The sequence below is a fragment of the Nannospalax galili genome, unplaced genomic scaffold, assembly GCF_000622305.1.
Source record: "Nannospalax galili isolate Female #2095 unplaced genomic scaffold, S.galili_v1.0 scaffold1811, whole genome shotgun sequence".
NCBI lineage: Eukaryota > Metazoa > Chordata > Mammalia > Rodentia > Spalacidae > Nannospalax > Nannospalax galili.
The window spans coordinates 160,077-177,242 of NW_008329641.1; the positions used below are offsets into that span (position 1 = coordinate 160,077).

The following is a 17,166-nucleotide window of genomic DNA, read 5'->3' on the forward strand; positions in this document are numbered from 1 at the left end:
TTTGGGGGGTGGGGGCTGGGAGGAGAGTGTATTTTGTTTTCGTTTTGTTTTATTTTATTTTAGAATTCTCTTGGTGCCTTTCACAATAAAAGCTCGTTGAATAGCATTTAACCTAAATTGTTTTGCTTTGCTGAAATTTTTTTATATTGCAGACATAAAAGAATAGTAATTGTCTGTCTTACACTCAATTCATGCTTATTTTGGCATATTTTTCCTTATATGGATGTGGGAATTAAAGTGTTCTAAATCATTTGACAGCTATGATGTTTGTATAAGAAGTAGTAGCTTTAAGTTAAAGATGAAGTTTTACCTTCATTCTGCCACTAGTGCAACATCTTTATTAGGTTAACTTGGCAGAGTATCCTTTTTCTTATTTGTAAAATAGTAAATGACTGCTTCATAAGGTTTCATTAGGATTAAATATGGGTATTGTGTTTAAGTCTACCTAGCCTAGTGTCTGGCACATGGAATGTTCAATACATGCTTATTGTACTAAAAACCAAGAGTAGTATATAGGAATCTTAGAACTAGTAGTAGTAGGAAATCTTAGAACTATTTTAATAAAGGCTCTAGAGTCACAGAAACTTAGAAGGGGCAAGGGTGGATCACAATTTAAGCCTTATTCCCCTTAAGGATTATTTTATTCTCTAGGGTCCTGGGCAAGTTGCTATTGGGTTTCTTGGTTGCTATTGGGCTTCTTCTTTGGGCAAGGTGATTGTGATAGGTCTGCAGGAAGATTCAGAATTGACTCAGATTGTTAGAGAACAGGATCCTTGGAGGAAGTAATAGTGGAGCTAGAATCTGGATATTTATGGAAATTCTGATTGCAGGGACAGGTGGGGCCAAGAGAAATTGCAGTAATCATGAGTATGGCTAAGTCCATGAGGCTGGCTTAAGGAAGATCAGGAATAATAAATATTAGGTTGGGAAAGAAAATTCTAGCTAAATAATGGAGGTCTTGGATGTATTCCTGCAGTTTGACTTCTTGTACCTATCAGATATTATGAGAGAATTAACTATGGGTATTCACATCAGAAAATTATAGCAAAACAACCAGCAATTAAAAATAGACTTCTTTTCCCATGAACTTCAGATTATTTTAAGTTTCTAGTTTATTATTTGAATTAACTTAATGCCTTAAAGGAGGGGTTGAAAGCATGGGCACAAAACAAGTTGCAGAAATGACCAGGCGAATTTGGCAGAGAATCAGGAAACGGGAGGAAAAAGTGGTACTAGAGAAATTCAGTGGATTTAGATGAGATACATTTTTAAAAAATGAATTAATGATAGGTCTCAGGAAATTAGCTAGATTAGCACTAGTAGTTTTAGACGAAAAACATGAAAGAGCAGTGGAGGCAAGTGAAGCAGAGTGAGGGTTAAATGCATCCATTGGAATTGCTGACCTGCATCTTCATTACCACTGCCCTAAAGGAACTCTTGACTTAAAATCAGAGTACTTGCAGATTTCACAGCCACTTATTAGAGGACAGTTCTAAATGCATTGTTTCTGAAAAAATGTGCTACTCTTGGAGAAACATTAATAGAGTAAAGCAGAGCTTGATGTTCTTCATATGCTCAAGAATACATTAACTCGGAAGCTGCTCCTTGTTCTTTATAACTCTGACTTTAGAAAAAGTCATTTCTAGGGATTGAGCATTTTGTTTGTTGAGCCTCAGATATTTTGTGAAAAAAATATATAGGATTTTGTTCAGTATCAGTAATGGGGGGAGGGTTTGGGGAAATGGCTCAGGAGTTAAGAACACTGGTTGCTCTTGCAGTGCCCAGGACCTACATGGTGGCTAAAAACTATACATAATGCCAGTTCCAGGGGATCTGACGCCCTCTTCTGGCATTTGTGGGTGAGTACCTTACATAGATGCAGGCAAAGTGCTCATATGCATAAAATAAAAGTAAATCCTTTTTAAAAGAACAAAATCAATAATGAACACTCTGCTTATATTACCTTTTAAAGATAAGAATTTAATTGTGGACTTAAGTCTCATGCTTGTCCTAAGATTTGTTTACTTTCTCAGCACCATTCATTCATTCATTCATTCAACAAATAATTTTGAGTCTCTGTCAGGTTCTACCACACATGTGAACTTGCTGAAGTAATTAAGACTGATGTCCTGTGCTCAGGCAGCCTACCTTCTAGAAGGTAAAAACCAAAAATCAAATGAGTTGTACAAATTTGAAATGTATGAGTAAACAGAGAAAACAAAATCAGGTGAAATGAGTGACTTGGGCAGAGTTCATTTGTTTTAAAAGAGTAAATGTAAGAGAAAGCCCATCTGAAGAGGTGCTGTGCAGAGACAGCCTGGAATAGCCAGAGTCTCTTTGGTAGAAGCATCCTCACTTGAAGAAGCAGAAATTGCAAAGGCACATGGAAGTGAGTGTGGCATACTTTCCCATGGTGCTGAGAGGATATATTAAAATGGTATAAATTTGTGGAAGTTAATTTTGATTTTATGATGGTATAAAAAGCCCCACCAGTTTTTCACAACTTAAATATTTATATTTCCCTAATTCAGAGGTTATGAGTTTTCCTAATCTTTATATTTGGTCAGTAGAATTCAAACCTACTTTAAAACATTTGATCTCAGTGTTTGTTTGTGGGGTTGTAGACTATTCTCATTTAGACATTGTTAGTGGTACCACTGCATAAGTATTTGTTAACTTTAGTTGAATTATAAACCTAGATTTTTTACATGAGGAAATGAAAGAGAATGGCAGAATCATCATGTTTTACCTACAGAAGATAATGTAAAGATAGTACCTATAGCACCAAATCATCTTATAGAATTTAACCATATTTTAGAGTAAACTATATTTTATAATATCATAGATTTTCTACCGTCTGTATGAAAACATTTTCTCTTTTCTGTTAAAATATTGTATGCCCTTGTGTCCAAAAAAACCCACATTTTTTAACTCTTACACAATTTTTTTTATGTGTTCTAGCTTTTCAGTATCTTGATCAGAATCATATCTGATTTATCTTTATGACCCTATGGAGTCACATGCAGCTACATAATCTCATGAAATGGTTTGCTGAGTGAAGGAGTGTGTAAACATTAATGATAAAAGTATCTTTTGAGAAAAATTACTCATAATCATTGATCATCTTTTTAAAAGTCGCTTCAAGGTAAGGTTATTGAAAAATATGCATTTCTGCAGTGGAGGGGGTCAGTGTGACAGACACTTAATTTGAGTCAGAAAAATGGATCTGAACTTCAGCTGTGCTGTCATTCATAGCACATTTAACAACTCACACAGCCTTGCATGCCATTTCCTCATGTGTACAGTGATGGGCTTGGGGTGATTATTGCTATCATTTCTCTCTGCTCCAAAATTTTATAATTTTTATTCTTTGTTAGTTGTAAGAGCCAGTACAGATAAAGGCTGCCTTCTATGTTAGATTTGATTCTGAATCTAGTGATATAGGACAGCAATTGCTTAAGATTTTGTTAAATGATGAGGAAAAAGCCAAAAGGTTGAACTGTCATTCTCACAAGAAGTTCTGATGTTGTGATCAGGTAGAACACTTGAACTTTCTTTAATGGCTCATACTTGTCACCTGCCTAATTTTAATTTTTATTGAAGCTATTTTTGTGTAGATAAATGGTATGTTTGCAAGAAGGGATCCAGGCAGTATAGTGAGATGTCTGGATGCTGATAGTCTATTTTTTTCGGGGCAGGGAGGGGGGCTGCAAGGTGCTGATAATGCAGGATAATAATTTTTAATTTTGCAGAATAAGGTCAGATGTTCAATGCCCTTTTCACATTGGGCGTGGCCCTCTTAAGGCAAGTTAGCATATTGTTGAAGTTTTTCCTCCTCTCTTTTCCCCTCCTCTCCTCCTGTACTGCAATTAGAAGTATATGCCATCACACCCTGCTTTTTCTTTTAAAAGACATTTATTTATGTGTGCACAGTGTGTGCACATGGCATAATAGATATGTGGAGGTGAGGTGACAACAACTGGGAGTCATTTCCCTCCTCTACCATGTGGGTCTTGGGGATCAAGCTCAGGTCATCATGCCTGGAAGCAGATACTTGTACCTGTTGAGGTGAGCCATCCTGCTGCCTCCATCCCTACCCTATTTTGTACATGAATGCTGGGGATTGAGTTGAACTTGGTCTTCATGTTTGTGTGGCAAGCACTTTTATCAACTGAGCTATCTTCCTAGGCCCTCTGCTAGCATTTTTAGTCTCATTTATGATATCTATTTAAGGATGAGTAATAACAGATTGCATGCTAATTCAAGACAGGATCATGGTTTGATCCACCTAAGATTCTATTTATTGGTGATGTAATTTCTGGTTCTAGATAATGATCTCTCATTGCTTGGAATTTTTATCTTCATTTTCCATTTTGAAAGTTATTGGCAACTGTTGTAGCAGATTTTCTCTGAAATACTGAAAAAGCTTTAGAAATTACACCATTTTTGTGAGTATGGAAATGATTTCAGAGGCTTAATTAGAACAGAACAGCTCTCTTAATGTCCTTGAGTTCCTTGGTATAATCATAGGTAGTATAATGTGATTGGGTTGTAGAAGGCTTTTTTGTTGTTGTTGTTGTTTTTCTTTCTGCTAGGAAGATCAGGGATCCCTTTAAGGGTTATTGTGAATTTTTTGTTGTAATTGCAGAATGAGTGAGTTTGAATATGAAGTAAGAAGAGCCTATATAAGAGAGATGTTCTGGGGCTGCTGTTTTCTACAAAAGGTAACTCAGAAAGCATCTGTTGTGACTGCTTTCATATTTTTATTTTGTTTAAAAGTCAGTAGGCAGTTTTCCGTAGTTGATGTACAGTGAAGTCATCAGGGTGACAAAGAATTTATGATACTGAAAGAAATAGATTATTAGAGACCCAGTATAAGGGCAGCATTTTGGAAATTTACCCAAATATTCTTTTTGGTGCTATTGCCCCTGTAGACCAGGTTGGCCTTTATCTCACAGAGATCTACCTCCCTCTGCCTCCCTGAACTACAGATATGGACCATGCCTGGCTCAACTATTCTTTTTGAGTTCATTTTGTATAAAATGACACAAACTCAGATCAGTTGATGAGGTGATTGGCCCTATTTCTAAGCAACCCAACTTTGTATTGGAAAGTCTTCCTCTATTTGCCTATTTGCTTTTACTCCTACAACTTTTTCATAGGCATTGTCATTTCTGGAGTAAGTCATATTTGTTTTGAACTGTTCCTGTAATTTTCTCTGTTGAACCACGTTTTAGGACCCTATCTTCTGATTCCCCCCCCCCCTTAAGTCTTTCTTATCTGAAGCAGAAAACTTTTGAAAGCTTCTTTTATCAGTGTTATAGAACTGATAGGATTACAACCCTTTAGTTACACTGATTTGGTTAATAAGGTAAAAAAAAAAATTGGGTCATATGCTTGGAAACCAACCAAATATACTAGGAAAATAAACAATTCAGCTAAAATATTTTTGAATTGCTAAAGAGAAATTTAGCCAAAAAAAAAAAAAAAAATCCATGTGTTCATTAAGTAGAATTGTTCCCCCAGCAGATGAATGGATAATGAAAATGTAATACACACACACACACACACACACACACACACACAGTAGAATTTTACTCATCTGTAAAGAAAATTGAAATTTGTAGGAAAATGGGTAGATCTGGAAAGTAGTATGTTAAATGAAGTGACCCAGCCTCAGGGGAAAAAAAAAAAAAACGAAAATACACATGTTCTCTCTTGAGTGGTTGCTAACATTGAATGTTTGTATGTATGTGAATAAGGGGGTATGAGAGTGGGCATAGGCCATGAAAGTAGACAAGAGACAACAAGAGAAGAGCAGAAGTGTTGAGCAAGAAGGTTAGGACAAAATAACACAAGAGCCAGGTGTGGTGGCGCATGTCTTTAATAACACAATGAGTTCCAGGCCAGCCAGGGCTACATAGTGAGACACCACCATCAACAAAACCCCAGGTGTGACATGAAAGCAAGTGGAAAGGAGGTTACTAGGGGGTGGGAAGGTACCAAGTAGAGGAGTGGAAGAGAAGAGATAAGATTGAGAAGCAGCAATCAAAAACAAATTTTGTTTGTGATGGGAGGCTGGAGAGGTGGCCCAGTAGTTATGAGCACTGGCTGCTCTTGCAGAGGACCCAGGTTTGCTTCCCAGCACTCACATCGCAGCTCATAACCATCTATAACTCCAGTTCCAGGGGATTCAATGTCCTTTTCTGGTTCTGTGGGCATCAGGCATACACATGGTGCACATACATACATATAAGCAAAACATATATACATAATAAAATTAAAATGCCATAACAAAACCTAATACTTGGTTTGCTCATTTTTTAAAAAAAATAGAAACATATGGCGGTGGAGATCGCTCATTTGATAAAGTGCTTGCCACTCAAAGATGAGGACCTGAATTTGATTTCCAGAAGTAAAAAAAATCCCCATACAGTTTATAATCCCAGTACTGAAGAGGGCTGATCCTGGAGCTGGCTGGCCAACTAGCCTAGCTTACTTGATGAGTTCCAGATCGGTCAAAGACTTTCTCAGAAGATAAGGTGAATGACTCCTAAATGATAACCTGAGGTTACCTGACTCTCCCCACATACATGTGCACCCATATCAACATGTATATGTGTACACACAAATAGAAATGTATGTGATAAATATTAGCCATTTGATATAAACCTATACTTCTTTTTTCATGAAAATTATATGCCTGAAGTTCTTGCTAAAGTATCATATTTACAACTCATAGGACACTTTCTAATTTTTTACCTGTAGTAAACTCTGGTAGCTTCCTAACTCAAGTCATAAACAACACTCAGTAACTGTACAACTTACACATACTTTTTATTGGTAGGTTGCTTTTACCCTCAAACTTATTGTATTGTTAAACAAAGGTGTTGTGAATGAGATACCAGATAGGACAGCCTGTTTTGACTCTGTTGTTTTGTGTTTTTCCCTGGAGTTCCTTCCATAAATAACTGCCAACAGCAACATGCTTCCTTGCATCTGCCCAGAGTTTACCTCTCAGTGTTAAAAGTGAGGGTGTACATACTCAGAAGGATAGGCATTCTTTCCTTTATTTACTGATCAAAATTGAGTAAAATTCTGGAATAGGCTGGGCTTGGTGGCATACACCTTTAATCCAAAACTCTGGAGGCAGAGGCAGGTAGATCTCTGTGAAATTCAACCTGGTCTTACAAAGCAAGTTCCAGGCCAGCTGGGGTCACAGGGAGGCCCTGTTTGATAAAGCAAACCCCACCCCCAAAAATTTCTGGAAAAGAATTTTGAACTCTTGAACCAGACATGAATAGCAGGATGGGGTTAATCATTCAGGCCCCCTTGCACTGACATTCCCTAAATGCCATTGTTCTTACTCAGGTAAGGGAGAAGGAAGGATTAACAATCAGCATGTACTACTACTACTAGTATGTAGCCCTTAGATAGCAAAATGAACAGACAACATAATTAGATCATTCTGCCCACTAGAGGCACAGTACTTGGGCAATCACTGGTAACATGAGAAGTGGACTGAAGATAGACTATAAAGAACACTGACAACAAATAGAGGTAGAAAGAAGAGTCTGAACCTGTTTCCTATTCATTCTATATTGCTGCTTTAAGGCATTGAGGACCTAGGCTAGGTTCATTTCTTTTGCAGTTCTTTTCCCATAAAAAAGTGCAGGAAATGCTCATAATACAGTAAGCTTAGAAATCAGAGTTGAATTGATTCCTTATGTAAAAATGCTGACTGTTCTTGCAGAGGACCTGGGTTCAGTTCCAAGCACCCACATGGTGGCTGACAACCATCTGAAACTGAGTTCCAGGGAATCTGATGCCCTCTTCTGACCTCCATGGGCATTGCACAACACAGGTGCACTTACACACATGCAGGCAATATACTCATACATGTAAAAAATAAAAATAATAAAATACTTTTTAAAATGTTCCTTGAAATTTAAGAAAACATACCTGTGGTACAACCATATCCCAGTTTTAGAAAACAGTATTACAGGCAAAGGAAAGCAAATGAAATGCACATTTTCCCCCTATTTCCTACCTTGTATATAAACTCAAGAGTCTGGAGCTAGATATGTGTAGCTCAATACTATAGAGTGCTTACTCAGTGATTACAAGGCTCTGGGTTCCATCCCCAGAGGGACATCCCTAAACAAAAAGTATGTGGGTCTACATGACCTAATTAAATTTCCTCATGTGACATCATAAAACAGGCAGCAAGTTAGTTAGTAAACACTTCTTTTGAATTTGTCTTTTTTGTTTTCTTACAAATTGAGGCCAATCCTTAGATTAACATAAAATAGTGTATTTCATTGCTGTGCTGGGGTTAGACACAAGGCCTGTGCATACAAGGCAAATACTGTGCTGTTGAACCATATCCCCAGCCCACAGTATAATTTTAAAAGGATATTTTGTAGGTTAGCACTAAAAGCATTTAGCAATTTGTTTTTTAATTATGCGGTCCCCAAAATGATTTGGTTCAGTTGAGTTCATCAATTTTAACAGCATATGAAGTTTTTGATCTACCCAGAAGCTTTTTCTCCATTAAATATCCCAGTATATCTATGATCACTTTAATGCCACTGGTGTAGCTGTTCTTTGAAGTGCTGCTCATTGGAAATACAGAAAGAAAATAATTGTAAAGAAATATTTTGTAGTACAGGAAGACAGTATCTAATGGGTTAGATAGTAAAGAAATGCATGCTTTTATGTTTTTAAAGAATTCTTGGGGCTGGAGAGATGGCTCAGTGGTTAAGAACACTGGTTGTTCTTGCAGAATACCTGGGTTCGAATCCCAGCACTCACATGGCAGCTAACAACTGTCTTTAACTCCAGTCCCAGGGGATGCGACAGCCTCCTCTGACCTCCACAGGCATTGCATGACACAAGTGTACTTACACGCAGGCAGTGCACACATACACATAAAATAAAAATAATATATTAAAAAAAAAAAAAGAATTCTTACCAGTAGTGAAGGATGTTAAAATTTGTGGCTCATCTCTGCATAAGCGTTTTTATGTCTTGGAAAGTTTATTTTTATGAAAAGTTACATAGCTGAGTTTTCTTCCTGAGTGTGAAGACCTAGGTGACTAGCTTATGAATGGTGGTGTGTGAGTATCCTATGTGCAGACTCTCCTTGAGTAATCATTGACTCTTGATTATCCCTTGATGTTTGGAATGTGCAGGGAGAATAGACTTGCTGATCCACAGCTAGTCTCTGCAAATTCTTCAGACAAGGAGAATACCAACAAGGAGATTCAATTCAGGAGGCTAGTGGGTACTTTACATTTTATTCTGTTACCATCCTCAGGTTTCAGGGAGTAGAATAAATCATTGCATTTTTTATCTTGTACATCTGCCTTCTCTGAAGTTTGGCACTGTAACTCAGTTATGCTCACACTTATTGTATATTAGGATCTTCTAGAGAATTTGCTAAGAACACATTTCTGGGACCCTTACCCTTAGAGTTTCTGATTCAGTAGTTCTGTGTTCCTAAATGATACTGGTATTACTACTGACTCAGCTACTATTTCTCAAGAGTCACTGTCTGCAAACATTTTTAATAAGACCAAAGAACAGTGCTAGCACATTAAGAAAACTATGCATGGTGTTTACACTAGTTAAATCAAACTTTAAAAAATGATTTCTCTCCCTGGATGTTGTATATTACATTAAAGGATGCACAGAGAATATTAAATGTGTGTGTGTGTGTGTACGTGTGTGCATATGTGTTTCTTTAGTCAAAGAACTGTTGCTAAATTTGATGACTAGCTTCTTTTTTAAAATTTTTATTTATCTTTATTTTATGTGTATTTGTGTATTGCCTGCATGTAGGTAAGTGCACACCCATGTCGTGCAGTGCCTGCATTGTTCAGAAGAGGCTGTCAGATCCCCTGGGACTGGAGTTATGGACAGTTGTTAGCTGCCATGTGGGTGCTGGGATTCAAACTTGGGTCTTCTGCAAGATCAACCAGTATTCTTAACTGCTGAGCTATCTCTCCAGCCCCAATGACTAGCCTCTTAAAACTTTTTTTTTTTTTTTTTTTGAAACAGGGTCTCCCTGTAGCCCCAGTGTCCTGGAACTCACTATGTAGACCAGGCTGGTCTCGAACTCACAGAGATCCACCTGCCTCTGGCTCCCAAGTGCTAGGACTACAGGTGTGCGCCGCCATGCCCAACTCTTATACCTTTTAATAGACACATTTGTTCCTGCTGTTAGATTGAAAGCACTTTTGGATTAGTAGAAAATACTGCTTTATTGAACTTGATCTTTTAAGCAAAGTTATATATTTTTAATTTTTATATTCTTTACTAAGATACCATAATTGTTTGAACAATTGAAATTTTTTAAGTATTTTATTTATTTTTATGTGTGTGAGTGTATTGTCTGCATGTGTATAAGTGCACCCATTTCATGCAATGCTCACAAAGGTCAGAAGAGCACATTGAATTCCCTTGGAATTGGAGTTATAGATGGTTGTTAACTGCCATATGGGTGCTGGGAATTGAACCTGGGTTCTCTGCAAGAGCAGTCAGTGTCTTAACTGCTGAACCATCTCTTCAACCCTGAACAACTGAAACTTTTAAAAGCAGTTTGAGGTCAGTATAACTTCTTCACCATTACTAGCTGTGCGTGTTGCTATGGAAATGCAGTAGAGGCTAGCAAGGTTACAGCTATAAGGACCACACCTGGCTTATTTGCATCCAATTTAAGTTGAGAGAAATTTGAAATGACTAAAAAGTCTCACCCCATGCCAATGGATGACTAGAAAAAGCTTGTCAGTTGTAGTCTTCAGAATGGGAGGGGTTTTCCTTCCTCATTATTCTTGGGGGGTGGGGGGTGAGTGGATGTATGAAGCTCGTACTTGTTCTGTGTATTTATTTGTATCGGTGTTGTTTTTCTTACAGTGTTTTATTATTTTATTTAGTTTTATTTGAAGTTTTTCATTTTTTTAATATTTTATTTATTACTTTTATTTTATGTGTGCGAGTGTATTGTCTACATGTAGGTAAGTGCACCCATGTTGTATAATGCCTGGGGAGGACAGAAGAGGCCATGGAATCCCCTGGAACTGGAGTTACGGACAGTTGTTAGCTGTCATGTGGGTGCTGGGATTCAAACCTGGGTCTTCTGCAAGAACAACCAGTGTTCTTAACTGCCGATCCATCTCTCCAGCCTTCTGAAGTTTTTCATTTTCATAGAGAACTTAAACTCAGAGTTTTTAAAGAGGAAAAAGTTTAATTTTTCATTTGTATTATTTACTAAAATTTTGGAGTTTTTGCCACTATAACAGGCTTCTAGCAGCATTTTATGTCAAGCTCTATTTTCCAGCATTAAAACCACTATAAAAGTTTTTATGAGCCATTCTCATAAAAACTTTAATTTTTATTTATTTTCATTTTATGAGTGTTTTGCTTGAATGTATATAAATGCACCATGTGCATGCAGTACCAGTGGAGTCCAGAAGAGGGAGCCAGATCCCTTGGAACTATAGTTACAGACAGTTGTTACTGACCACGTGGGTGCTGGGAACCCAACCCAGTCCTCTGCAGAGCAGCCAGTGCTCTTAACCACTGAGCCATCTCTCCAGCCCCAAAAAACAACTTTTAAGGAAGACAGTTTGGCACATTTGTATTCCATTCTCACCAAATGGCCTAAATTCTAATTAAATTTTGGATTTAAGAAAACTAGGAAGCTACTTAATTATTTTTATGAGTTTCCAGCCACACTTATGGCATCTTATTATGCCAAATTAGGACAAAACTATAGGAGAAAACTCTGGAAGACATTTCTAATCTAAGTCAGCATTATGCAGGAGTATGATAATTAAATTTCAGTCCTTAGGATTCAAGCTTGAGGCTCTTACCACATGAAAAAGAATAAATGTTTAGACTTAATTGCTCAGTTTAGTATGGCCTGAATCCATTTATCTTCAAATTCACTGGCTTTAGTAACTATTAGCACTGAGGCTTTCTCCAGGTCATTTAACCATTCTGGGGGGGTTGAAGCATTATCCGCATAATGGGAATATTACCTGGCTCATGGAAATTTTATAAGAAGCAAATGAAGTGGCTTATGTGAAAATATTCTGAAATACGCATAACATACATGATAACCATATGGGCTGTCAGATGTATGGCCTGCTCAAGCACCTCCTAGATAAGCAGGTAGAGTAACTGTGTTGTTTCTTTTCTCCTTGCTGTAACAAAATACCTGACAGAAGCAACTTAAGCAAAGAAAGGTGTATCACAGTTAGAGTCCATCGTGGTGGAGAAGCATTTGGCAGTGAAACTGGCTCTAGCTGTGGCAAGAATCTGAGACCACATATCCCATTGTGCCAGAAGTCTGGAAAGGGGGGTGGGGTGGTACTGGTTGCTCAGCTTGCTTTTGCCTTTCCTTTTTATTCAGCCCATAAACCTAGCTGATATGATGGTGCCACCTTCATTGACTATGAGACTGCTCTCCCTTAAACCTCTGGAAACACCCTCACAAATACCTAGAGGTGTCTGTCTCCTAGGTGACTTAAGTCCAATCAAATTGAAGATGAAAACCAACTATCATGGTAGCTTCCTTGATTTTCAGAGATGTACCACTCTAATTTTGACTGTACATTTTGAGGAAGAAATAAAGATAGAACTAGTTACATACTTGATTTTTTTAAAAAAATTTCTAAAATTAAAACAATAGTTTATGTGTATCAGTTACTTTTCTGTTGCTGATATAAAACATTATGACCAAGGCAACTTACAGAAGGAAGTGTTTATTTGGCTTATGATTCCAGAGGAATTAGAGTCCATTATGGCAGGGAGGCATGGTGGCAGAGGTGGCCAGAGCAGAAAGCTGAGCATTCATATCTTCAAGCAAACACAAGAAGCAGAGACAGACTGGAAATCTGGCAGAGCTTAAGAACTCTCAAAGCCTACCTCCAGTGACATGTTTCCTTACTTCCTCCAGCAAGGCCACACCTCCTAAAACCTCCCAGAACCGGGCCACCAACTGGGGACAAAATGTCCAAATACTTGGAGCCTATGGGGGACATTCTCATTCAAATCATCACAGTGTATCTCTGTGTGTAGTATATGTATGAGTGAATGTTTGTGTGTGCATGTGTGTGTAGGCCAGTTGATGTCAACTGTCTTCCTTAATTACTTTTTTAAATTAAGTGCATATGGCAGTAATCACTACCAAACTCCAGCCATAGAGGCAAGCTCTACTGGTGTTAGTGAAAATTGTACTATCAGTGTAGCACACTTCCTACACCCAGAAGTTCTTGCTTAGTTTTTGAAACAAAGTCTCAAAGCCCAGAACTCACTGAATGCTAGACAGTCCAGCAAGCTCCAGAAATCCAGCTGTCTCCACCTGGCCCTAGGGTTACAGACAGGAACCACCATGCCTGGCTTTTTATGTGGGTGGGTCCTTATGCTTGCAAGACAGGTACTTTACAGACCCATCTCCAGCCCCTACAAATTTAATTTTGTTAGCACCATTAAACCTAACCTATTCAGAGGTTTATGAACTAGGAATCTCTCTCTTTCTCTCTCTCTCTCTCTCTCTCTCTCTCTCTCTCTCTCTCACACACACACACACACGATGTGAGTACTATGTTTGGGTGTGTAAACTTTAAACAGTTTTCATCAGTGAGTGCTATTACTCAAAAAATTATACCAATTTTTTACCAATTATTCTAATTGGTTATACTAATTTAAAAGTAGCTTGACATTACAAATATATGACAAATGAAAGTCAGTATGTGTACTAATTTCTTTGTTGTTTGAGGTTACTGGGACTGCCTACTGATTGGGATTCTTGAAGCTTTAAGATAAACAAAATAGCAGTAACCTTGATGTGTGTATAATGTGTGTACCAAATACTGACCTCCTGAGTGCAAATGTGATCTTGTATTTTTCTAGAATAGCTTACAGTTACTAGGAGGAACCTGCATTGATCTATCTGCATTATGTTTCATATATAATTATATGCTTATATATTTGGGGACAGGTGAAGGTAAATTTGAAAGTCTTTTTTTGTTAATGGAATATACCTAGTAAAGAAAATCTTTAGGCAGTTTTATTCAGCTTTGTGAAAGAACAGCAACTTAAAATACTTGCTCTATGAATTTTTCATTTACTTCCATGTTCCTTTAGTAAGGGCAGGTAGTAAAATTTGTTTTGTAGGGGCTGGAGAGATGGCTCAGCGGTTAAGAACACTGACTGTTCTTGCAGAAGACCTGGGTTCGAATTCCAGCACCCACATGGCAGCTAACAACTGTCCATAACTCCAGTTCCAGGGGATCCAACAGCCTCTTCTGACCTCCATGGGCATTGCATGACATGGATGCACTTACCTAAATGCAGTCAATACACGCATACACATAAGATAATAAAAATAATAAATAAAAGTTTTTTAAAAAATCTGTTTTGTAAAAGAAATGAGAACAATGCCTAGGGATCTAATGTTCCCCGAGGACTGGTCTAGAGTTCTCTGTTGTGTGTGATTTTTATCCCCTTAAAGTGTTAGGTTATTTTATACAGCTTACTCAGTTTTGCTTTTTTTCTCCTTTTGGAAAAGGAGACTGGAAAAGTAAGAAGACCTTTCCTGCTTTTTTAATTGCCAAACACTCTCAGCTTTCAATGAATCAGTTCAAAGAAAGAATGCAGTCTTTCTATACTTGGTAAATATTTTCTGCTAAATAAAGCTATTAATTTAGTAGCCACTGATAAATCCAGGTGTTACCATGATTGTCTTTTATTTTGTGGAATGACTGTTTAAATGACTTATCATATACACAGATTTTTCATTTTAACTCTGAAGCCTGCTTAAGATTTATTGATATGATGAAGTGATGCTTGGGATTCCCTGGGACCTAGCCAGCAATGCCAGTAGCGTCAGGTTACCTTAGTACTTACCATATCAACCTTATTCATAGCAATAAAATACCAGCAGTAATCCCTGATGGTAGGTTAGTAGAAACACATTGTGGCTAATAGTTCTATAAAACAAATCTAATAATCAAAATATTATATACTTCATTTTAATGGTGACCTAAGATTAGAGATAACAAGTAGCCTGCTTAAAGAAATTCAATAAGCTAGTAGAGAACTGAAATCAAACTCTAGATTAGAATCTATTATTTTCATATTTTTATTTTTTATGCTTTTTGCTTTATTTTTAATTTTCTTAAATATGAATTAATATGTCTAGGGAATAAACAATTTATGGTAATATTTCATATGGATTTTCCTTTTGTGAGAACTTAAAATATATGAGAGTGGGGGCTGGAGAGATGGATCAGTGGTTAAGAGCACTGGTTGCTCTTGTAGAGGACCTGGGTTCGATTCTAGCACCGACATGGTGACTAACAACTATCTATAACTTCAGTTCTAGGGAACCAGAGACCCTCTTTTGGCCTCCACAGGGATTGCAGACATAGGTGCACTTACATACATGTATGCAAAACACTCATGCACATAAAATAAAAATAAATACATCACGAATTTTAATAAATATGAGACTAGGAAGGCATGTAGTTTCATGTGTTTTTCATAAAATGTTTGTATATTAACAACACTGTTAGCAACTATTCACTGAATAGTATATTCCTTTGAAACTTTCATGCAAATTCTTGAGAATGTTGTTGTGCCTATTAACCAATGGCATTTTCAATATACATAAGAAGTTTAGGAGTAGAGGAAATAGAGAAGAAGATGAGAGCATAAATGTAAATATTTGGTGCTTTTGTTTAGATGGTCAGCTTACATTCTTCATTTGCTTTTGGCAACTCCAAATATTGTCAATAGTTTCTAATACTCTGAAACTTATCTTTTTGGAATTGACATATAATAGTGCCTACCTAGTTAGACAGGCATCTGTATTTTTCTTTAAATTGTAAGTCTTCAGAAAAGAACATTATTTCCAGATTAATGTACAAGGAAAAGAAAAAAAAAATCACCTTATTCTTCAAATATGTTTAAATAGTTTTAATAATATTAACACTCTCTTATGTACAATAAATTTGACTTTCTGTCTTATGGATTAAAGCCCATTTAAAAGACAGAAATATTCAAGAGTATCCACTTACCTGTTTTTCTTGTACTGGGAGAAGAATCTTGAGAATAGTATTTATTAACTACTTTTCAGGGGATTATTATGCAAGTTATTTTTCATAATCCCTAATTGTCTTCAAAAAAACACCATTTAATTTTAGAACAATCTTAGGAGACAATGTACCACATTTTCAAATGAGGAAATTTAAAAGTTCAGAAGTTGTATTAGAGCCAGGTGTGATGGCACAGGCCTTTAGTCCCAGCACTCAGTAGACAAAGGTGGGCAGATCTCTGTGAGATCTAGACCAGCCTGGTCTACATAGGGAGTTCCGGGCTAGCTGGGGCTACAAGGAGACCCTGTCTCAAACACACAAGGGCACCAAGCATGCATGTGCACACACACACACAGACACACACACACACACACACAGACACACACACTCAAAATCAAAACAGAAGTTGTGTTAATTTCCTAGGGAATACTGTAACAGATACTGCAAAATAAATGTTTTAAACAACAGACATTTATTGCCTCACAGTTCTGGAGGCTGTAAGTCCAATATATGGTGCTAATAGGGTTAGCTTCTTCTGAGGACTGTGAGGAAGAAACTGTTCCAGGTCTCTTCCTTCTGTCATGTCTCTTTGTCCAAATCTTCCCCTCCCCTCCCCTCCTTTCTGTCTCTCTCTTTCTTTCTGTCTGGATTCATGCATTCTAGGCAAGCTCTCTACCACTATATTAAGGCCTATAGAGTGCTGTTTCCCCAAATGCCATTCAGTATGGATGCATCCACTGGAGCCTGGTCAACCTACCGAGTCTTACTTTTAAACAAGACTGAATCTCCCCTTCCCAGCAGCCGTCTGTTTCCAGTAGTTCCTCAGGTAGTATTGGGTTTTTTTTGACCCACTTCCCCATGTCTGTACTGGGATTTTATCTGGCTTGAGCTTATATAAGACTTGTGCAGGCCGCCATCATTGCTGTGAGTTCATATGCATAACCGACCAGCTGTTTGGAAAACTGTTTCCTTGTAGTCATCTGCCTCCTCTGGCTCTTACCATCTTTTCTCCCACTCTTCTGCAATGATCTCTGAACTTTGGTATAGGAGTCCTATTCAG

At 37.4% G+C, this 17,166-nt stretch overlaps 1 protein-coding gene across 3 annotated transcripts in view; it reads left to right on the forward strand.

The window, feature by feature from the left end:
- The window catches only part of Pou2f1 (POU class 2 homeobox 1), a 183,957-nt gene that overhangs the window by 62,967 nt on the left and 103,824 nt on the right, over positions 1–17,166 (forward strand). Inside the window, exon 2 of one of the 3 annotated variants that reach the window (XM_029567154.1) lies at positions 4,649–4,724. The exons of the other annotated variants lie outside the window; for them this stretch is intronic. The gene's annotated coding sequence lies outside the window, so the exon portion shown is untranslated. The remainder of the gene's footprint in view (positions 1–4,648; positions 4,725–17,166) is intronic. 3 annotated transcript variants of the gene reach the window in all.